Here is a 25,046-nt window from a genome sequence, read left to right as displayed (position 1 = left end):
AGAGTGTGAAAAATTTAGTTGCAGCTTCTTTTTTCTATGAAAGACAACATGGGGTGCTAGACAAAATACTGGATTTGGAAATGTAAAAATTGGTATTGAATCATAAAAAGCAAGGGACTGGAATGGATTAGTCCTAAGATTCCTTCCAATTCTAAAATCCTGTACTTCAATGATCCTTCAAATGATCCAAACTTTCACTCTGTGCCCTCCACTGAGAGAAATCAATTATTTATTAAGATGAACCAACAGACATTTATTAAATACTTACTATATATCACATATCGTACACACCCCTCTCGATGCAAAGATAAAAGTCCAAGAGTTCCTGCCTACAAGGAAGTGTTTTAAGGCCGAAGCCACCAAATCTTAGTGGGAAGCTTTCATGAGGTACTTGGCAAAACAAACAATCTTAGTAACCAATGCCTGAGTCATTGTTGATGAGCCCATCCAAATTTAGCTTGTGTGATCCTCTGGTTATAGGAACAAAACATCTCTTTGCTTTTATTTTCCATCCTACACTTGCTACCACCAGCATATTCTTCCTTAGAGATAGATCTGACAATGCTACTCCTCCACTCATAATCTTTTAGTGACTAGAGAATTAAAAGCAAAATCTTTAGTCTAGACTATAATGTGCTGCATTGTGTGGCTCCAATTTGTGGATTAAATCTAATTCCACCCTACTGCCCTTCAGTCTAATTAAATGAGTAACAGTTCACTAGTCTTATACTATGTTTGCTTGTTACATTTACTCAGGTCAAACACCATACCTAGAATGAATTTTTATGTTTGTCTTTTGATTTTTTTTTTCCTTGTGAAGGTCATAACCCCAATACATTGTTAGTTCCTCAAAGGAAAGGGCTGTGTCATTTTTGTTTTTGTACTTCCATCTCAATCTAGCAGAAAATGTGAGTTTAAATTCTCTCTCAGATACTTCCTAGTTATCACCTTGGGTAAGTTATTATTATGTCTCTGGACCTCTAGGTTTTTGATCCTATGATCTATGAGATATAATTTGCATACTTGTGTTAGGTTTTCTAGTTCACTTTGTTGAGTACCTGTCTTTGGTATTGGTGTGTAGCAATGTCTCTCTTCATGTGTATTATTTCTTGTTAATTACTGATCCTCTGTCTCTATTGATATACCTGGTATTATCTGTGATGTTAAGTACTTCCTCCATCTTCTTCGGTTTTCAATTTAATTTAATGACTCTGTGTCTTAGAGTTCAATGCATAGGTTTTTTGTTTATTTGTTTTCCTGTATATCTATGTATTTTTTTTCCTGATTGATGCTATATTTTCTGTATTCAGTAGTTCTATGCAGTTTCCTTGTATTGTTTCTTGCATTTTTGTGTTCAGGTTTTGTTTTATTTTTCATTTGGCAAGACTTTATTAAGTGCCTACCATATGTCAAACAAACTGTTAGGTGCTGGAAATACAAAGTAAAAGAAACAAAACAAAACAAAATAGTAACTGCTCTAAAACAGTTCACATTCAGCTGGAAGGAACACAATAAAGCGATAGAGAACATAAGTATATTAGAGAGGTGTTTTACAAAGGTTATATCACTGCACTAACATTCCTTCATTCAAGGCTTGTGAATAATAGGACTGATTTAGAAACACAAGCAAGTCTTTGATAAGCGTTTTCTTTTGCTTTACTATCTTTATTTTTAACAATTTTTTTTAAAATTTGAGTTACAAATTTGCTCCCTTCCTCCAACCTTGCCCTATTGAGAAGTCAAGGAACAAAATACCTATTTCTAAGTTTATCTATCCATCTATTTATCCTATTTACATTACAAACATTTAGACTATCCTCCCCCACTCCATCAAAGGGCTCTTGTAACAAAGTAAAACAATTAAGCAAAACTAAAATATCCTCCTCCTCTGAAACAGCATGCAACATTCCACATCCCTAACACCAGACCTCTATACTTCAATTTTTTTTTAATTAATAGAAATCTTTTTACTCTCTTTCCCACCTCTGCAACACTAAATAAAAAGAAAATAAAAACACATTCCTATAACACATACACCGATTCAAGCAAAACAATTGTCCTCATTGACTATGTTTCCGTACATATGTTTCCGTATCACTGCCAGGCAGACCCCAAATAGATTTTTTTTAAAGAAGAAAAAGATCCTATATGTACAAAAATGTTTATAGCAGCTCTTTTGAGGATGGAAAAATAGTATTCTGGAAAGTAAGTAGATATCCATCTCATGGGGAGTGGCTGAACACATTGTGATATACGAATGTGATAGAATACTATTGTGTTGTCAGAAATAAGGAATATTATTCCAAAGAAATGTGGAAAGATGTACATGAACAGACATAAAGTAAGCAGAAACAGAATCATAATTTATAGTGTCAATATTATAAAAATGAAGAAATTTGGAAACTTTTATAAGCTGATGAAGAAAATGACTAGAACCACCAGAAATAAAAACCACTATAAAAATAAACATCAATGAAAGTTATGTGAACAATGATGAATACAATGACTATCCATCATTCTATAGACTAGATGATGAAACATACTAACTAGCAACTTGACAGAGAATGTGTTTAGTTTTTTGACTTGTTATTTTCCTCTAAGTTAGTTTTGCACATCCTGTCCATGAGATTTATGTGATTTGGTTTTATAGAGATCATGTGTTCTTTTAATATTATGGATATTTGCTTCTCTTCTTTCAGATTCATTCACTTCAGTATATTTATGGTTCTAATTCGTTGTTCTCTCTTTAACTTATTTGGGGAAACTTGCCACTATGGATTTGTTTTATCTATTCTGCTAATTATTTCTGTCATAGAGGCCTTATATTTTGCAGTTGTTTCTTTGAGCTCTATGTTTTTAACCCCTCTTTCCTCCTCTTGAGACTTTTGGTGGTTTTAGTTTATTTTCTTGTATTTTCCAGGCACTGCTTTCTGACTTCTTCACTTTTGATGGTCCATTTATCCTTAGGTTGGTCCTTAAAGGTGTCTCAGACACTTTTATTTTAATGAGGCAATTGGAGTTAAGTGACTTGCCCAGGGTCACACAGCTAGTAGATGTTATGTGTCTGAGGCTGGATTTGAACTCAGGTCCTCCTGACTCTAGGGTCAGTGCTCTAGCCACTGCACCACCTAGCTGACCCTCAGACACTTCTTGTTGGAGAATTTAATTTTTTTTCCCAGCCTTGGTCCCTTCCCTTAGTAACTTCTGGGGAAATAGAAATGGACTCAGCCAGATACCAGTCTCCCTTCCTTCAGGCCAGCACAACTCCTCATGCTACCTCCCCCTATCCCCAATTCTTTCCCCATGAAAATCCCCTTGATTTTTAGTTCTCTAGCCTGGCTAATTTCGTTTTTGCCACTTCTTTTGCAGGGTTGAGGAGGGGTGGAATACTGTTCTGGGCAGTGTCTGCGATACTGTGATTTCTTAACCTAGTGGCTGATTCATAAAAAGTACAGTACACCTCTCCTACTATTTTTCCTTAATCCTAATGTGGCTGGGAAGAGTTGAAGTACTATACTTATTGTTTATTTTTTTTAAATATAAATGTATTTATTTTGTTTTCAACACTTTTTTCCACAAGATTTTGAATTCCAAATTTTCACCCCATCTTGCCCCTCTCCCCACCCCCTTCTCTTATCCCCTTCCCCTTCTATTTTCTTGTAGGGCAGGATAGATTTCTGTACCTCATTTCCTGTATTTCTTATTTCACAGTTGCATGTGGGAACATTTTTTATAAACATGTGTTTTTAAAACTTTGGGTTCCAAATTTTCTCCCTTCTTCTCCCACCCACCCACCTGAAAAGGCAAGCAAGTCAATACAGGCCATACATGTGTAGTTATGCAAAACACCTCCATAGTAGACATGTTGTGACAAACTAACTCTATTTCCCTTAATCCTATCCTGCCTCCCCCTTTATTCTATTCTTTCTTTTGACCCTGTCCCTCCTCAGAAGTACTTCCTTCTGATTACCCCTTTCCCAATCTGCCCTTCTCTCTATCATCCCCCTCTTCTTGTCCCCTTCTTCCCCTATTTTCCTGTAGGGTAAGACAGATTTCCATACCCAATTGAGTGTGTATGTTATTCCCTCCTTAAGCCAAATCCTATGAGAATAAGATTCCCCCATTTCCTCTCACCTTCCCCTGTTTCCCCTCCACTGTAAGAACCTTTTCTTTCTGTTTTGTGTGAAATAACATACCCCATTCTACCTCTCCCTTTCTCCTCCTAGTATAATCCTCTCTCACCCTTAATTTTATTCTCCAGATATCACCCCTTCATCTTCAACTCACCCTGTGCCCTCATCTATCTATCTATCTATCTATCTATCTATCTATCTATCTATCTATCTATCTATCTATCCATACATATAATTTTTTCCCCTCCCACTACCCTAATACTGACAAAGGTCTCATGAGTTATAAATATCATCTTTCCATGCAGGAATGTAAACAGTTCAGCCTTAATAAGTCTCTTATGATTTCTCTTTCCTGTTTACCTCTTCATGTTCCACTTGAGTCTTGTATTTGAAAGTCAAATTTTCTATTCAGCTCTGGTCTTTTGATCAAGAATGCTTGAAAGTCCTCTATTTCACTGAATGACCATGTTTTCCCCTGAAGGATTATACTCAGTTTTGCTGGGTAGGTGATTCTTGGTTGTAATCCTATCTCCTTTGCCCTCTGGAATATTATATTCCATGCCCTGTGTCCTTAATGTAGAAGCTGCTAAATCTTGTGTTATCCTGATTGTGTTTCCACATACTTGAATTGTTTCTTTCTGGCTGCTTGTAATATTTTTCTCCTTGACCTGGGAACACTGGAATTTGGCTACAATATTCCTAGGAGTTTTCCTTTGGGGATCTCTTTCAGGGGGAGATCGGTGGATTCTTTCAATTTCTATTTTGCCCTCTGGTTCTAAAATATCAGGGCAGTTTTCCTTGATAATTTCTTGAAAGATGATGTCTAGGCTCTTTTTTTGATCATGGCTTTCAGATAGTCCAATAATTTTTAAATTCTCTCTCCTGGATCTATTTTCCAGGTCAGTTGTTTTTCCAATGAGATATTTCACATTGTTTTCTAATTTTTCATTCTTTTGAATATGTTCTACTGTGCTTGATTTCTCAATTGCTCTATTCTAATTTTTAAGGAAGTATTTTCTTCAGTAAGCTTTTAGACTTCCTTTTCCATTTGTCCAATTTTTCTTTTTAGGGCATTCTTCTCCTCATTGGCTTTTTGGACCTCTTTTGCCATTTGGGTTAGGCTATTTTTTAAGGTGTTATTTTCTTCAGTATTTTTTTTCTCCTTTAGCAAGCTGTTGACTTGTTTTTCATGATTTTCTTGCATCACTTTCATTTCTCTTCCAAGTTTTTCCTCTACTTCCCTTACTTGCTTCTCAAAATCCCTTTTGAGCTCTCCCAAGGCCTGGAATGGATTCATATTTTTCTTGGAAGCTTTGACTTTGTTGTCTTCTTCTGGTTGTATGTTTTGATCTTCTTTTTCACCAAAGTAAGATAATATAGTCTGACTCTTTTTGCAAGGTTTGCTCATGATCCCAGCCAATACTTGAGTTTTAAACTCTTTGTTAAGGTAAAGTCTGCTTCCAATGTGGAGAATGTACTGTCCCAAGCTTCGGGGTTTGTATAGCTGTTTTCAGAGATACTTCTAGGAACCTGTAAATTTTCAGTTCTTCCAAGGTGGTATGATAAGGGTTGAGGTGTTTACTCTTTTCCTGGCCTGTGCTCTGGTCTTTGAGTGACGGCCACAAGCAGTCTTTTTCTCTTGGAACTGTGAGGAGGGTTTCTCTCAAGCCACTACAAGTTCCACTGTGCCAGTGCTCCTCCTCACCCCAAGACTGCCACCCAGAACTTTAACCCAGATCCAAGCATGGGCAAAGCAAGAGATTCCTGCCTCAGCACTGGCAAAGAGATCCCTGCAGTCCCCCTCTGATCAGCCATTTGATTCTCCCTCAGTCTGTGTGCCAGAAGCTCAGGACACAGCCACTGCCCTGGCGACAGCTCTCTGGGCTCTGGAGCTGGCTCTGACCTAGCTCCTCTCTCACCACCGCAGAAACAGACTTTTCCCACTGACCTTCTAAGTTGTCTTCTGCATTCGTGGATTAAGGAGTCTGGAAACTGCCACAGCTGGCTATGATTCATTCCTCTGAGACCTGCTCCAGGTTCTCTATGGCCTGCACACTCATGCCGAATTGCACTTCTATACCTACCCGTCGCTATATGCCTTTCTGATCAACCATCCACGCTGTCTTGGGCTGGAAATTTTTTTACTCTGTCTTTTTGTGGGTTCTGCTGCTTTAGAATTTGTTTAGAGCCATTTTTTACAGGTATTTGGAGGGATTTTGGGAAGATCTCAAGCAAGTCACTGCATTCAAGCTGCCATCTTGGCTTTGCTCCCTTCCCCCATACTATACTTATTGCATCCACATGTTGGACAAGGGCAGATCTTCATGAACCCAGAGAAACTGCAAAAGGGAAAGTCCTAAATGGGTCACTAAGGACAAGATAGTGACTAAATTGGTGTCCCTAGCTGAGTATGGATATGAGTCTGGGGGGGTCTCTTGAATGAGTGCCAGGGGATTAATTGCAGTGACTATTCATTCAGAAAGATGTTACATTGTTGTGCTTAATGGTCTCTTGTCCTTTGGAGATAATGCTAATTCCTTTACTACAAATACATAATTATTATTTTTTTTCTGAGATAGTAGGGACTAGAGAAAATATCTAGGCCTCCATATAAATGGTTACATTACCTGAAACAATTTTCAATTGAAAGCTATCTTATTCAGATTTGCATGATTCCAGGGAAATTGGTTTTTCTTATTAGCTCATCTTAGGTACTCTTTTTCCCTGGCCAAAAGTCCATCATTCCTGTATTTTAAGCCATGGTAAGCCATCTAGGTGGTGCAAGGAATAGTTCATTGGGCTTGGAATCAGGAAGATTCACCTTCATAAGTTCAAATCCTGCCTCAGACACTTTCTGGCTATGTTACCCTGGCCAAATTAACCTACTTTGACTCAGTTTCCTCATCCATAAAATGTGCTGGAGAAGGAAATGACAACTCCAATCTCTTCACCGAGAAAACCCCAAAATGACATCATGATGATTCAGACATGACTAGAAAGAACTCAACAAAACCAATAATTTAAGATGATAGATTTTAGAGCTAGAATGTAAGAAAATATCTATTGCAGCAAACCCCTTTATATTATAAATAAAGAGAATGAGTATCTGATAGATTAAATGATGTTCTCATTGCATTTTGTAGGTAGAAAGTAGAAGAGGATGATTTTCTAATGGTTTTGGCATATTATTTTTTTTTAATACTTACATGGAGGAGGTAGAGTACAATATTACACTGAAAGTAATATTAATACAAGTTACATATTTCAAAAGAGTCTGTTAGCACAATCAAAGATATGCAAACAACATTTTCACTTAAATCTTTTCAACTAAAATATCATTTCCCACTATTTTATATATTATTCCCATTAAGGACACAATTAGAACGATAAGTAAAATTTGACATTATAAAAATTGCACAGAAGTGGAAGTAAATGAGACTAGCTCAATACCATTGGATATTGACTACAAATTTAGGTGTTAGCTGCTGAGAGTTCCCATGGTCCACATTTCTAAGGAAACCAATAATCACGTAAATTTAATAAAAAAATTCTTTTCCCCAAAGCTTAGTGAACTGCCTTACAATGTTATCTGATTAGTTGTTTGGTTTTGTTAAGCCACATATCAGAAGCATCGTGGGGTTTAGGATTTTCTTTTCATTCCAATAGAAAATAAAAATAAAAACTCTTCTAGATATCAGCAAGAACAGAAAGCAAACAACAATAACTTCATAGTTTCAATGTTGTCTCAAAGGAAATTAGACAACTCACTTCAAATGTCTGATTATCATGAATTCAAAACTAGTTATTTTTAAGAAAACCCAAAATACGTTATTGATAGCAAATGTTATTATTATAGCACATGTTGTAACAACAACAGAATAGATTTTTTTAAAAAATCTTTTAGTGGAATAAAAACTACTCAGTTGTCTCAAAAGGATTTATAGAATACATGTTAAATTTATACAGTTTGTATACAATTTGTGTGGATATATTCCTGGACTATCAAGTCAACAATGGCAACTCAAAATAATCAAAATACATAATATATTATAAGATTTTGGCTTGGGTTGTGGGTAAAGTCAAGACACTACTAATGTTTTCTTTTTGAGTGTAATTGTCCACATCTATAAATGGGTATAATCATGCTTGGACTACTAACAGGGCTGTTATAAGGAAAGTACTTTGCAAAGCTTAGCCTGGTATAGACATATACATTAAGCAGCTTAGATGGCTGAACAGATAGAGTACCAGGCCTGGCATCAGGAAAATCCGAGTTCAAATTGAGCATCAGACATGTACCAACTGTGTGACCCTGGGCAATTTATTTAACTTCTATCTGCATCAGTTTTCTCATTTGTAAAATAGGGACAACAATACCATTTACTTCCCAGGGTTATTGTGAGCATCAAATGACATAATACTTGTAAAGCACTTAGCACAGTGTCTGTCAAATAATAAGTGCCATATAAATGTTTATTATCATCATCACATGTATTAGAATTAATGAGAGGCAGCATGGAGTAGTGGAAAGAAAAATTGGTCTCCTAGTTAAGAAGACCTGATTTCAAATGCCACCCTAATACAAACTGGCATGATGACCTTACACAGCTAAGCAGAATAATAGATGGAGTTCTGAAGGAAGAAGGCCTGATTTCAAATACTACCTGGGGCAAGGCATTTTTTTTTTCTTTTCTCAGCCTCAAATGCCATATATGTAAAATGGGGATAATATAGCACCTATCTCAGTATTCTTAGGATATATATGAATGTTAGCTTATGGTATGATTATTGTTATTATTACCACTACCGCGGCTGCTGCTGCCATCACCAGTGCTCTAAATTATTCTCTAATACTACAAGTGAGAGACCCTGTGCTGATCTGCAATCATAGACAAAATTTCCTTAATGAAAACACCTATGTAAATGAAATCACAGGTCTGGACCACTATCTCTAAACAAGTCATATAGTCTAACACAGTCTAGAAATATTTATGCTAAAATTCATGAGATTAACAAAATGTTTTCTCTTTCTAATCCTTAACTTATCTTTTTAAAGTTGTAACTATAAAAGAAGGAATAAAATATTATGGTATTGTTTTTGCAGTGAAAATATCTTCCTTTACTTATCATCACAGTTTGACAGTTGTGTGTTAAATCAGAGGAGTCTCAAAATTGTTCAGACCCCACTGCCTCTCAGCCCATTAGAACCCTGTGAAAATGAGGACCTAACAAGTAGGAGGAAGCCATTAAGATCTTAAGGGCATGTAACAAGAACTAAGCTATCAGCTGCATCAGTGACTGTTTAGATACTAGAGACAATGTTTTTTGCTCTTAAAAGAGACCCGTGTTTTTCAGTAATTGTAAGAAACAAAAAGGTAGTAGTTCTTAAAACAGTGGCATCAAATTACTTTTTCTGATTTATTTTTCTAAAGTAAAAGTCATGAAATATTTTACAATGCTAATAAATGATTGTTTGTGGGTCCATGTATATTTCCTGGATCTACTCATAAAAACAAACAACAAAAATAAAACTTGTGCCCTTATATGATGTAATACGTGCATATTTATTACTCCCCAGTGAAATCTGTTTTACAGAGCTATCAGAATTACCTGCAAAAGTTAACTTAGTACTCCTACATGTTGTCTGACCCTGTTGTTTCTGCCTGACACAAGCAAGCAGTAAAGTTTCCTTCATCTAGCCATAATCCCAATCCTAGGGTTTGCTAAAATCCGATGGATTGTTCCATGTACTGCAAAGATTGAACAACCTTTTAAACCAGTAGTTGTGGAACAAGACGGTGGGAACAATATTGAACAGAAATAAGAATAACTTATTAATTTTATTTTATTATTCTGAAATTAACAAATATCAAAAGAAGTTTCATGTCAATATACATAGTAGAACAGAAAAAGGGAATTGTTTAGAAAACTGTCTCTGTTGTGCATAACTTGCTTTTATTTTTGAGTTTATTAATAAATTTCAAAAGTCTTAAAATCCTTTTTTACAATTTTTTCTTCCTAATTTCCATCTTTCTCTTTTCTTACCCACAATGGAAAAAAAGGAAACTTCTGAACATTTTTATCAGGTGTATGTAGTCAAGAAAAATAAATTCTCACATTGATCATATGTAGAAATGAATGCGTTTTTCTCCAACTTGAGTCCATTACCTCTGTGTATATAGGTGGCATGTTTCATCATTGTTCTTTAGCAATTATTTGGTCATTGAATTGATCAGACTTCTTAAGTAATTTAAAGTTGTTTTTATTTACAATGTTATTATTGTATTACAGTTATTCTTCCCACATCCTTGGGATTAGGGGCATAGCACCTCTGAGATCTGGAAGATTCTCACAAAAATTTTTGGCCCTCCATACCAGAGAAGAATTTTGATGTTTTTCTTTTCTTTTTGTTTTTAATGGGGTGTTCACAGTACCTTGTTGTAGGTTGGGTTAAGTATTTGGTCATAGGCTCTGTGTCATCTGTTGATCTTTGCATGTTATTTGCTGGCCTTTGTGTGTTGTCCACAGCTTCCTATAAAGTCTCAAACTATTCCCATTTAATTTCTTGTTTTGACCTGCCACATATCAAAACTGCTGTGGGGAAAGTTGTGATGTACAAGGGAGAACTGTAATGTTCTCTATTTCTGTTCATTTCACTCACTATCTGGTCATACCCACATGTATCTAAAACTTTCCATTTCATCATTTCTCACAGTGCAATAATTTCCATTTCATTTATATATTATATATTTTTTTCAGCAAGCGTAAGAACTTATTTAGGGATCTATATGGCTTAGCTGCAGGTGTCTGGGACCCATGACTCATCAAATTTGATGCATGGGTTTCCCTTTGGGTTTTGACATATATGGTAAGATCTCAAAGTTCTGATTTAGCCTGATATCTGGAAACTTTACTTACACTGTTCCCCTTAGTTCCCTCCTATAGAGAGTTTGAGTCTTCAGAATATTTCTAGACTGAAATCCCAGACCCCTGTGTGAGCAATAGTCCTATGTATCTACTAGTTAGCAAAATTTATTGAACATCTAATATTTTCACAGCAAGTATGATAACTTTGTCCTGCAATATTCCTAGGAATGAAATAATATATATGATCAATTTTATGATACAGGTGGTTTTGATTTGATAGCCAATTATATATTCTATAATATATACTTCAACTTTTCTATCCAAGAACATGGTTTAAAACTTATCCATACCTTTTCATCTTCTGAAATTTTTGTTCATGTTCTCCCATGAATTCTCCTCAGTGTGTGCATCTAACCAGTGGTCTGAAGACCATCCTGTATGTCATTTACCATTTTATCATGAGTACCAGGGTGGTAGCACATAGGTTGACCATGTAATACCTTTCTTTTACTATATGACCGCTTGATATATTTTATGCTATTTCTTGTGTATAGCTAATAACTTAGCCTATTTATGTGTTGTATTCTTTGTTTGGAATGTATGTTCCTAGAGGGCAATAACTATCATATTTTTTTGTGTTCTATTCTCACCACTTAATACAATGGCAAATAGTAAGTGCCTAAGAAATGTTTTTCTCTTTTCCTTCTTTCCTTCGTTCCTCCCTGTCTCCATTGCTTTCATCCTTACTCCTTCCTTCTTCCCTACCTCCCTCCTGTCTTTCCTTCCTTCCTTCCTTCCTTGTATCTTTCCTTCCTTCTTTCCTATTGCTTCTCTAGTTCCCTTCTTAGTCATACTATGTTATACAAATTAGCAGTCTCAGAATGAGCCAATTTATGTTGCTAGTTGTCACATCCCTTTGCCATACCCCTAAGGGCACACTTCCTGGGTAGAGGAGAGAGAACTTGGCCTTCACAGTCACAGCCCTGGCTGAATCTGAGACACAAGTCATCATGAACTCAGTTGCCCAGATTTGTCTGTATTCTGGAGCAGTACATGGACAGAAGCACAGGGTCATGAAAATAATGCAAGAGATGTAAATATCATTTGAGATCCTAGCTGTCTCTCCTTTGAAACAAAGAAAAGAGAGTTACATACTTACAGGGTTAAGAAGGAAAAGTCCAAGAGTCCAAGACCACCATTGTGAAACATCACTTTACTGTTTTCACTAGTCTCCTACCCTACCACACTTTACTTAAAAAAAAAAAAAACTTTTTAATTTTGTTTTGGAATTTACAATTAGCAGTTAAAACAAACATTTCCAGAAAGAACTACACTGTTGTTGTTCACTCATTTTCAGTCATGTCTGACTCTTTGTGCCCCATTTGGGATTTTCTTGGCAAACGTACTATACTGGTTTGTCATTCCTTCTTTAGGTCATTTTATAGATGAGGAACCTGAGTCAAACATGGGTAAGTGACTTGCCCAGGGTCACACCTCTAGTAAGTGTATGAGGCCAGATTTGAACTCAGGAAAATGGGTCTTCCTGACTCTAGACCTGGTACTCTATCCACTGTGCAACCTAGCTGCATAGCTACATAATTAACTACAAATTTCTGTTATGTACAGTTTTTTTTTAAAAAGAAATATCTAACTATATCATATTTTTAAAGGGAATAGTAAGTTTTATACAATAGATTTGTAGTTTCATGTACAATCATCTTTTTTTATTATTATTATACTCTGTTGTGGAAATGCTTGTTTTATTCCATAGATTAAAAATAATGAAGAATATGACTTATCTCTGCATAGATATAGGCAGTAATATAACAAAAGCTCTCTGCCTCCTCTTCTGTTACTTTTTTTCCTTCATTGCATTTAAAACATGTTTTGTTGATGCATATCTATGAATTCCCACTAACTCCGTCCAATAGAAGACTTTCCTTGTGACAAATATGTACAGTTGAGCCAAACAAATCAACATATTGGTCATGTCTGAGAATTATTCTTTACTTCTAATCTACCACCTGTCTACTCATTCCATAATAATAACTGTTTATTGGTCAGTTTGGATACAACAGCATTATCATTCACATATTGTCTATTTAAATACATTATAAATTGCAACTTGGGGTGGGTAAAAGTACCCAAGGAAATCCTGGGGATGGTCTCTCTTTTCCTTCTGTAATGCTGTATTCTAAAACTCAATACTTCATTCAAGACTGGAACAGAGATTGGCCATTCTGGAAGATCAACAGTCTACATCTCTAGGTACCAGGGTCACTCAGCATTTGTTCTGGCCTAGGAGCAGAAAGGCCTGAGTTCTACTCTTAGACCTCTGTTATTGAGTGATGTAACCTTAGTCCCTTTGAGCTGAAGTTCTATCTGAAAAGGCTAGGCTACCTGATTTCTAAGGTCTCTTCTGGCTCTAACGTTATGATTTTGTGATTTATATATGGGATTTATGTAGTTTCCCCCTCCTCCATTAACACTATGGAGAAAGAATAGCACAGGACAAAGGAGTGGGAAGAACAGGATAGTCATGATCCTTGCAGTTACCTATGAGATAAAAGGTATAAAAAAAAACTTATTGGCACACAAACTCTAGAAATGTTGGGTTTTTTTAATTAAGAATGACCTGGTTTCCACTGAGAATTTTTGGTTGTATATCATTTTTCCTATTTGAAGCAATACTCATATAACCCAAGGAAGGAGGTGCAGAATACATTTCATTCTATTACCTGGGTACACATTTGTATTGTACAATCATCTTGGTACCTCAGCCCTTAATTGTCAGTAAACACATATGTGAGAAGGAAAATATTCCTTTATGCTCTCATTTCTATGCTCCTGTTTGAGAAAAAGGATAGATTGTAAATTTTATGTATTTTCATGGTCTTTGTAGCCTAATTATAATCCCCCCCCCATTTCTAATGAGATGGATGGACACAGAATAATTCAGTCTTCTTTGGGGTAAATGCGGTAAACTTCACAATGTAATCATTACCATATTTCAGCTTTCCAGATAATAATGATATGTATTTATATGTATATTTATACATATTTACATTGTGGCTGAACATCTACTAATATCTGCAGTGGAGAAGACCATTAACAAATTAATTTGTCAGGATTCTGTTTATAATTCTATTGGGAAAGTTTATTAACTTAGGGAAAAGCCTGTGTCTTGATTTAAGGAATCAGTCCATGAAAAATTTGAGCTTGAATGGTTGCTGTAAAATAAAAGGTATGGAAATTTCACGCATATTCATCTGTTTATTTGCACCAATATATATAATGTACTTTGGAAGCCTGAAAGGACTCTTTACATAGCCACCCAAAGCCAGTACCTATGGAAGACTTAGGTTTAAACCCCAGCTCTGCCATATATTAGCTTTGTGACAGTGGACAAATCATTTAATTTCTTTGAGTCATCTTTTTTTATATAATTATAAAATGAGATATTTGCCCTACATTCTCACAGGGCTATTATAAAGAAAGCACATTTCAAATCTTAAATTTTTATATTTGATCATGTCACTTTTAATTTCTAGACAGTGCCTACTATGGTAACTGTGAAGGTCTATGAATTCCAAATATATTTGCTTCACTCCAACATTTGAAAAGACAGAAGTTGCTGTCATTCCTTACATGCTGCGGTCTCATTAGCCTTTTCCTTTTCCTGCTTATATATTTTCATAAATCTGTGAATGTGTTCTGTTTACCCAGGCATATTAACACACTGTGCTTGCTGTCCTCACACTAGCTTTTCTCAAAATAGAAAATAAAAAGCCCAAGTCAGCACGACTTTGGATGAAACATGCTTTCTTTAAGTTCTTCTTAGAAATAACGTGCATTTCTCAATGGCATTGTTTCCTGCTTTAGGATTGAAATCATCCTTTCAGTTCACCATTCAATTAAGGTCATCAAGTGCTTCCAAGTTAAATGTAAAGTGAATACATACCAGTTTTGTAGACCAGGAGATTTTTTGAAATTGGTCTAGTTGCATATATAAATAAATACAAGGAAACAAATAGTTACTAATTCCAGTATGCAAATTTGATTGCAGTAAGAAGTATATTTTAATCATTCATTTTTCTTCCCAAGCCCTCTCAAGAATTAAATTGGGACTGTATCAGATAGCACACTATCTTGGGGAGGGAGGTGGGGAGGGAAGGGAAGAAAAATTTAAAACTCAAAAGCTTATGGAGGTGATCATTAATAAATTAAAATAAATTAATAAAGTTAAAAATTCTTTAAAAAGGAATTAAATTGAGAGAAGATTCATTTCAAAAGAAGATATATTCAAAATAAACATTTTAGTGAATAGCAGTTTGTAATAGTCACATGTAAGCAAATTGCAAGTAAGTATTTCTTCATTCAATGAATTGTATTCTAAAAGTATACACAAATAGCACGTGTATGTAAACTGAAGTACAAAACCTAGGAAATACTTAGAGCAAGAAAGTTGGAATCAAGTAAAACAGAATTCAGTTCCAGCCTTGGAAACTTGCTACCTGTATGTCACAACATTTCTGTATGTCTCTTTCTTCATCTATAAAATGAAGAATTTGAACTCAATAGCCACTAAGAAGTCCCTTCCAGGGATAAATCTATGATCTTAATAATGTCAGCAAAAAATAAAAAAACAAAAGATGATTCAACAAGGTTCTTAGGTAAAGACTCAAATAGAATGGCCTGGCAATGGGCAAAGATATAACAGCAAATAACATGTAGTAGCTAGAATAGGGTGGCTCCTTTCAAAGGAAGATACATAAGAGGTAGAGAATCTGAAAGACATAGGCACCAGCATTAAGAGAGTCTGTAAACAGCAGATACAAATGAAATGATGACATTTATGAATGTACTATATGGTCACCACACCACCTACTTCAGCTACAATAGCAAGGAGAAATAGTAGTCACTTTGTGATATAACTATTGATCCTGCAGGGCAGCTACGTGACACATAGGATAGAGTGAGTCCTTGGAGTCAGGAGGACCTGAGTTCAAAGGTGACCTCAGACACTTACTATCTGTGTACCCCTGGGCAAATCACTTAACCTTTTTTGTTAAGTTCCTCAGTTTCTCATCTATAAAATGAGCTGGAAAAGGAAATGACAAGCCACTCTAGTATCTTTGCCAAGAAAACCTCAAGGGGAATCACAAAGAGCTGGACATGAATGAAATGACTCAACAATGACATTGATCCTGCAGTTGATATTAAAGAAAGTTCCTAAAAGTGTTAAAGAAAGCAAAAGTTATTTTAAGAAGTTGTAGTAATTTGGGCTTTTTCTTACTCTTTAAAGTTCAAGTAAAAATGGCCCTCACTTCTTTCCTTTGCAGAAGAAAACATTGATATGAAGGGAACCTGGAAATGAATGGGCAGTACAGTGATGTCTACAAATGTGCCAGTCTATTTTATTTGTTTCTCTTTGCACTTTAGAAAACATGACCAATATATTGTGTTGAAAGACATTGAAGTATGAATTCGATGAATATGCTTACTTATCCTCATTTATGTTTACATTTTCCCTACCTTCTGTGGAAGTGGCAATTGATGAAAAAATTCAAACTTGTTTTACAAAATTAAATAATATCAAGATGATTGCCTAGAATAAGTAGAAGTATACATCTTAGGAAGTTTATGATACTATTTTTTTAGGACTTAATTTTTATTACTCTTAATTTTCATATTAAATCATTTGTCTAGTTACCTATTTGCCCAGTACATTTATGCTTTTGGAATTTATAGTTATTTCATACAGTTAAGTGTATTCATATACATATATATATATATATATATATATATTCATATACAAATATCTATGCATATACAAATATGTGTGTGTATTTATGTATGGATGTATACACACATGTGTATGTGTATGTATATGTGTGTGTGCATAAATACCCATACATACCTAAGTCTAAGCAACGATTTATGCTCTCTAAATGTTTCAACGCCTTTGGTAAGTAATTTGTCCTTTTTCTTTGATTGTTCCTGAATCCTGAATTACTCTTCTAGTTAAATCCCTTTCCTTTCTTCTTGAAAGATTTTGTTTCAATGTCATTCATTTGTATTTATTCATATATTTTGTTGCAAACAAGTAATTTCATTCATATAGGGAACTCCCAGTGTGAAAACTCCACTATCATAGATCAGTCAATCCTGTGTTAGTTATACACTAGTTTGCAAAGGTTTTCTACATCTCTGTCAGTTTAAATGATTTGTTTATCTTTTCATTTAATATTTTTTATTGTACTCTCCCAGATTTCCTATAGTTACTTACCATTTTTAAAGTAGCTTATAATAAAAGAAGATATAATTTTTAATATTTTAAAATAATTTTTAATTTTAATTATTTGAAAATTAATAAATACTGACTTAATAAATTTTTACTTACAGCCAAATATGACATAAAGATTTCTCTTGACCCCTTTAGCTCATACTCCTGTTAATACATTTTAAAATTATGCTAGCAACCCCAGCCAACTTAGTGTCATTATCAAATAAAGAATACATCCATAATTCCATTATTCAAATATATTGTTAAATATATTTATAATAATTTCCATGGAGTATAGAAGTGATAACATTTTACAATTAGTTGTTAGGTCTAGGCCAAAATTCCCAGACCTTGGATAAAAATATATGTGGGTCAGAATTTAAAATCTTACCAAAGGCTAGAAAGATTGTAGCTTATCTTCCAGATTAGCAATATTTTTTTTGTTTTTGTCTTTTTTAAAAAAATAAATTTATTTTGAATTATCAACAATCACTTCCATATGCTTTTGAGTTTAAAATTTTTCTCCCCCTCCCTCTCCACCTCTCTCCCCTAGATGGCGCGCAATCTGATGTAGGCTATTCATATACATTCCTGTTAAACATATTTTCATATTAGTCATGTTGTAAAAGAAGAACTGGAACCAATAGGAGGAACCACCAGAAAGAGGAAACAAAACACAACAGAAGAAAAAAAATAGCAAATACTGTGCTTCGATCTGCATTCAAACTCCATAGTTCTTTCTTCTTTGTGGATAGCATTTTCCATCATGAGGCCTTTGGAGATGTCTTAGATCCTTATATTGCTGAGAAGGATTAAGTTTATCAATAGTAGTCATTGCGCAATGCAGCTGCTATTGTGCACTACATTCTCTTGGTTTTGTCCACTGCAGTCAGCATCAGACCATACAAGTATTTCCAGGTTTTTCTGAAATCAGCCTGTTCATCATTTCTTATAGCACAATATTATTCCATTATATTCATATGACACAAAATTGTCCAGCCATTCCCCAATTGGTGTGCATCCTATCAATTTCCAATTCTTTGCCACCACAAAAAGCGCTACTATAAATATTTTTGTACATGTGTGCCAAAATTTATATGATCTCTCTTGGATATAGCCCTAGAAGTGCTATTACTGGGTCAAAGGGTATGCACATTTTTATTGCCCTTTGGGCATAGTTCCAAATCGTTCTCCAGAATGGTTGGATCATTTTACAACTCTACCAACAATACATTAGTGTTCCAATTTTCCTACATCTTCTCCACATTTATCATTTTCCTGTTTTGTCATGTTGGCCTATCTGATAGGTGTGATGTGATACCTCAGAGTTTTTTGATTTGCATTTCCCTAATCAATAGTGATTTAGAGCATTTTTTCATGTGACTATAGATAGCTTTAATTTCTTCATCTGAAAACTGCCTGTTCATATCCTTTGACCATATATCAATTGGGGAATGACTTGTATTCTTATAGATTTGACTTAATTCTGTATGTATTTTAGAAATGAGGCCATTATCAGAGAGACTGGTTGTGAAAATTACTTCCCAATTTTCTACCTTCCTTCTAATCTTGGTTGCATTGGTTTTGTTTGTGCAAAAACTTTTCAATTTAATGTAATCAGAATTATCCATTTTGCATTTCATAATGTTCTCTGTCTCCCTGTTTGGTCATGAATTCTTCTGTTCTCCATAAATCTGATAGGAAAACTATTCCTTGCTGTTTCAATTTACTTATAGTATCAGCCTTTATATCTAAATCAAGAACCCATTTTGACTTTATTTTGTTATATGGTATGTGATTTTGATCTATGCCTAGTTTCTGCCATACTCTTTTCCAGTTTTCCCAGCAATTTTTGTCAAAGAGTGAGTTCTTATCCCAGAAGCTGGGGTCTTTGGATTTATCAAATAATAGATTACTCCAGTCTTTGACTACTGTATCTTGCATGCTTAACCTATTCCACTGATCCACCACACTGTTTCTTAGCCAGTACTAAGTAGTTTTGATGATTGCTGCTTTATAATACAATTTAAGATCTGTCATGGCTAGGCCACCTTCCCCTGCATTTCTTTTCATTAGTTCTTTTGATATTCTGGACCTTTTGTTCTTCCAAATGAATCTTGTTATTATTTTTTCTAACTCCATAAAATAATGTTTTTGATAGTTTGATTGGTATGGCACTGAATAAGTAAACTAGCTTAGGTAGAATTGTCATTTTTATTATACTAGCTCGGCCTACCCATGAGCAACTGATGTTTTTCCAATTATTTAGATCTAACTTTATTTGTGTGAAAAGTGTTTTGTAATTGTGTTCATATAGTTTCTGGGTTAATTAATGCACTAGATAGCACAGTGGATGGAGCCCTGGCCCTGGAGTTAGGAGGAACTGAGTTCAAATCTGTCCTCAGACACATGATACTCACTAGCTGTGTAACCCTGGACAAGTCACTTAACCCTCATTGCCTCGCCAAAAACAAACAAACAAACAAACAAAAGCTGTCTTTTTCTTAAGAGACAAATGTAGAATGGTCACTTGACTCACTTTCAAAATTCAAAGCATGCAAATTTTTCCAATAAGTGCAAAATCCAAAGCAGTCTCTAATATATATGAAAGAGGCAAGATGTTGTTGTGGATAAAGTGAAGGAACTGGAGTCAAAAATATCTAGGTTCAAATTTTGTTTTATTACCAACTGTGTGATTATAGACGATCAATGAACTCTATTTAAAACAGCTCTCTAAGATGAATGAAGGAATGAATTTTACAATGTATTATGCTTTTACTAAATGCCAAGTAGTGTAATAAGAGCTTGGGATACAAATAAAAAATAAAACAAAGACATCCCTTTCCCTCAAATTTCATATTATCTTATGGATGGAGATTATATGTATATATATATGTGTGTGTGTGTGTGTGTGTATATATATGTGTGTGTGTATATATATATATATATATATATACACACACACATACATATATGTACACACACATTTATATGTTTATATATATACATATATATGGTGATAAAGAAAAGGTACAAACATCTATGAAGTCATTTAAGATGGTAAATGTAATAATAAGGCACTCAACTGAGTTTTTCTAGTGGTAGTATTGACTTGATAACGTTAAATTATAAATTATTTAAGCTATAAATATACTGCAAAAATTTACATAATAAAAATTAATGTTAAAATGGTAAAATATTTTTCAATTTAATATCATGTCCAATTTAAAGGAAAAGGAAAATAGAGCAATGCATAATTAAATGAATGGGAAAGAAGAATTAAAGTAAAATAGGTATAGAAGGAAATGTTTGCTAAAAGAAAAAGAGAAACAAAAAGACCCTTTTTTCTTCCTGCTCAATATATAACCCCCACAGTGATCCAGGACTCTGCTCCTGCGCATCATTTCTAATACTCTTCACACTGGTTCACTCAAATTGATTCTCTTCCTGTTCCACAAATAAGATATCCCTCTCCTTCTTCAACCAAAAGGCTTATTTATGTAGTGGAAAGATCAGTAGATGGAGAATTATAGATAAGAGGCAGTGAGGTGAAGTAAATAGTGCTCCAAATAGTGTCATTTTCACTTTGGCCATTATGATGATCATCATCCTCATCGTCAGCTCCCACAAGGTCCTTAGACCTGGTCTCTGATAGGTGAGCTTTCAATTTATATTTCAGAGAATCAAACTTCTCTAAAACTTGTGGCCATACTTATTTCATTTACCTCTTATCTTCCCCTTCCCCCTCATCTATCATCCACCATGGTTTGTCTTTATGTCTTTTCTTTTCTCATTAGAATTGAAGTCCACAACTGTCTTGCCTGTTTTTTTTTGTATGCCCAACATATAGCATAGTGCACAACAGATAGTAAGTGCTTCAGATAAATATTTCATTATTCACTCATTCATTTGGAAGTGGGAAAATCTAGGTCCAGATCCCACCTCTAACATATAATATATTTCTGTTATCCCACCTACCATTTTCTATATCAGCCTGCTGCCCTGAGGTGCTGTCGCTTCCTAGATGACCCAAGTATCTTGTCTGATGTGCCTATGATTATTCCTCAGCAAGTATTCCCACTGATCTTGCCAGTCTTATAACCTGCCCTACATCCAGTCAATCCAGGAATTTTCACATCCCTGTCTTCTTCTCTGCCTCACAAAACTCAGTTCTAGGCAATCTGCTTAGCATCTGATGCTTCCCTTGTGAAATAGTGTCTCAGAGGACTGATTTAAGGACCTAAAAGATTGCCATCTTACCTACCTGAACTTTTATACCATTTTATTTGTTGATTTTACATTCAGGAAATAGATTTAGCTATTGAAGGACAATGAGCTTTAGAAAATTCCCTATAAGCCAGCTGCAATAAAGGCAAAGTTTGGATCTACTTTGAAATTTAGAGTCTCTACATTCTTGATAATACAAACTTTATACTGTGTATGTATTCAGTGCTTTACAATTTACAAAGTATCATCACATACATTTTTTCATTTCATCGCTAAGCAGCCCTATGAACTATTGCCAGCTGATATATTGTGCCCTTCTAGTTGTACAGATGCCAGAATATTTCCATGAATCACAGTTAAGATGACAGGTCTATTATTATCAGGGTCATCTTTTTTCCTTTAATAGAAAAAAATTATATAAGTAGGCTGCTCTGTTTGCCCTTTTCTGGTCCTTTGGGTCTTTTCTGTTGTATTAAGAATAATCAGGACTAGCTTAATCAATGAGGACACAAGAGAATCAATCATTAGCCTAAAAATATCTTTTAGGAATTTATATGCTAAAAAGTATGGCTTCTTTTCTTGCATGTCTCCTCCTTGTCACAGCAAGCTTCTCACCTTAACAAAGAACTCCCAAAGTATTATGATGACTGTAAGTCAAGGTCACAGTGTAAGCCAAAGTCATAAAGGCATTTTAGGGACCAAAACTTAAGTTGAAATAGTACCTTTTATAGGTAAGAAAGTCTAAAAGGGTCACAGGTTTATTGATTTTCTTTTTTTCTTTTTTTAACGAACATTTATAAATTATCTTCTTGTGGTTTGAAATGATTCTATAGCTTTGGTTTACATTTAGAGCTTTTCACAATTTTTGAGAGAAAATGAACATATCATAAGATGCCTAAAATGTATTAATAGGGAAATGGAAAATGATGATTATAAAAGTGAAATCTAAATGTTTGAACATATACAGCGTGTTCCAAAAGTCTTAGTGCAACATCAAGCAACTAATGTTTAAAACTCTACTAAGATTTTTTTGGATACTCCATATAGTAATGCTTTCAAGGGTTATTTAAAAAAATGTGAGGAATAACATACACAAATATTTTTGTTAGATGATATAATAAAAAAGCCTTTTAAAAAAAAGTTTTAAGGTCTAGTTTTGGCTTCAGGACTCATTATCTGAGTGATCTGGGGCAAATTGTCTAAGCCTTAGTTTTCTCATCCATAATATAAGTGTAATCAGACACCGTACAGGCTTTTTCTGAGAAAAGTGCTTTGTGAGCCATGAAATTCTATATAAACATAAATTGTTGTTATTGTAACTACATGCAGAGAACAATATTTTATTGGCAGAATTCCAAGGGAATACACTTAATAACAAAGCATGAAATCTGTAAAGTCTAAACTTTACTTCAAAGTCACAAGTCAATACACAGAATACAATTGTTTGATCTTTAATTTTTTTTTACAAATTCAGAAACTCTGAAATGATTGATTATGATTTACCTTTGTACATATTTTAGGTATTAACGAGGACCTTTCCCAGATAATAAACTTTCCTTTCTCCATTATTTGAATCAACAGAAGCATAGTAAGATCAAAACCAACAAGTACATATTCTTGAATGATGAAGAGAATCTCATTCTTAACTTTTAATCTGCCTTAATCATATTCAGTCGCTGAGGAAAATCATTTCCAGATTTTATGAGCACAAGTATGCTCAAGGTAATTTTTATTCCTTCTACATAAGTAACATAAATTACAAAGTTCCTGAAAAGTTATCAGCTGATTGTGAAAAGCATAATATGTAGTGATGAAAGAGGTTTGAGGACTCAAATTCCTTGAGAAAAGAGAGTGTGTCATATTTTTAGCACATTCTGACCAACTGTCAAAGATTAATAGCAAGAAGACTAATTGAATAGCTCTATATGACTTTAAATATACATCTAGGCTATCTATCTCTCTGTCATCTGTCTATCTTATAGCAGTGTGCTGAAATATGTGTGTGTATGTATATATGTGTATATATATATACACACACACACACACACACATATATAGCTTAGATGTCCATTTAAATGTATTTATTTATGTCTGTATCTTTGTCATTGTGTGTTTCTCTTTCTCTCTCTGTGTATGTGTATACATACATTTATATGCACACACACCATATACAGAAACCCATGCACACATATACATATAGGCAGCTAGGTGGTATAGAGGACAGAATACCAGACTTGGAGACAGGGAGAACTAGTTCAAATGTGACCTAAGACACTCACTAGCTCTATGACCTTGGGCAAGTCACTTAATCCTGTTTGCCTCACTTTCCTCATCTGTTCAATGAGCTGGAGAAGGAAATTGCAAGCCATTCCAGTATCTTTGCCAAGAAAATCCCAAACGGGGTCATAAAGTTGGACAGGACTGAAAACAACTTGACAACAACATCTATCTGTCTGTCTATCCATCGATCCATATTATAATATAGAAATGTGATTCCCAGTAGTAGTGCCAGAAAACAAATAACAAAGTCTGTTATCCTCTTTTCAGGAGAGAGAAAGAGAGCTACTGGGGCAGAATATTGTATACAGTTTCAGTCACATGCATTCATTGTATGGGGTATTTTTGATTAACTGGCTTTCTTTTGCTTTCTTTTTTTTTTTATTTTTAAGAAGGGAAGGTTGAAATGGGGATGGGTAGAAAATGAGAAAATGATAATTCCTGGACATAACTCTATGACAATGGCTCTTTTTTTCAGTTTCCATTTATTTTATTTGTAATTAATGGAATAAAACAAGCATTTTTATAACTTAGTACAATAAAAAGGTGACTGCATATGAAAAGTTGTACATCTACTATGTACAACTTGCTATTCCTTTCAAATATAGAACAAAATTATGTATTTTTTCTTTTTTTTTCTTCCCTGCCCCACTCCTGCCCTAGAGATGACTACCATTAGATACAAATAGTGGGGTGTGTGTGTGTGTGTGTGTGTGTGTGTGTGTGTGTGTGTGTGTGTGTGTATGCATGCATACACACATACCTACACACACATATAATAATTCTACACATACTTCTATTTATCAGTTCTGTCTCTGGATGCAAATAACATCTTTCCTTGTACATCCTTTATAGTTAATTTGAGTATTTATAATAAACAAAATAACTTATTTGCTCAAAGCTGTTCTTAAAACAATATTGCCATTACTGTATACAATGTTCTCTTGGTTCTGCTCATTTTGCTCTTCATTATTTTGTACAAGCCTTTCCATATTTTTTTTTCTAAAACCGTTGAGCTTGTCATTTCTTCTAGCACCGTAGTATTCCATCACAATCATACACCACAACCTGTTTAGCCATTCCCCAATTGGTGGGCATCCCTATGACTTTCAGTTCTTTGCCACCACAAAGAGAGCTACTATAAACATTTCAAAATATATACATTATTTTCTTTTTCCCTAATTATCCTTGGAAATGGTGGTTCTTAACCAAGGGTCTATGATACATTTAAATATATATATATATATATATATCTA

At 34.5% G+C, this 25,046-nt stretch overlaps 1 protein-coding gene across 1 annotated transcript in view; it reads left to right on the top strand.

The window, feature by feature from the left end:
* The window catches only part of LOC144455892 (membrane-associated guanylate kinase, WW and PDZ domain-containing protein 2-like), a 458,301-nt gene that overhangs the window by 138,576 nt on the left and 294,679 nt on the right, over nucleotides 1–25,046 (top strand). The gene's annotated exons all lie outside the window — the stretch shown is intronic.

This window comes from Phascolarctos cinereus, unplaced genomic scaffold (assembly GCF_003287225.1).
Source record: "Phascolarctos cinereus isolate Bilbo 61053 unplaced genomic scaffold, phaCin_HiC Scaffold_1;HRSCAF=81, whole genome shotgun sequence".
Classification (NCBI taxonomy): domain Eukaryota; kingdom Metazoa; phylum Chordata; class Mammalia; order Diprotodontia; family Phascolarctidae; genus Phascolarctos; species Phascolarctos cinereus.
Note: the sequence above shows the minus strand (reverse complement) of the source record. Positions and strands in the feature narration are given on the sequence as shown.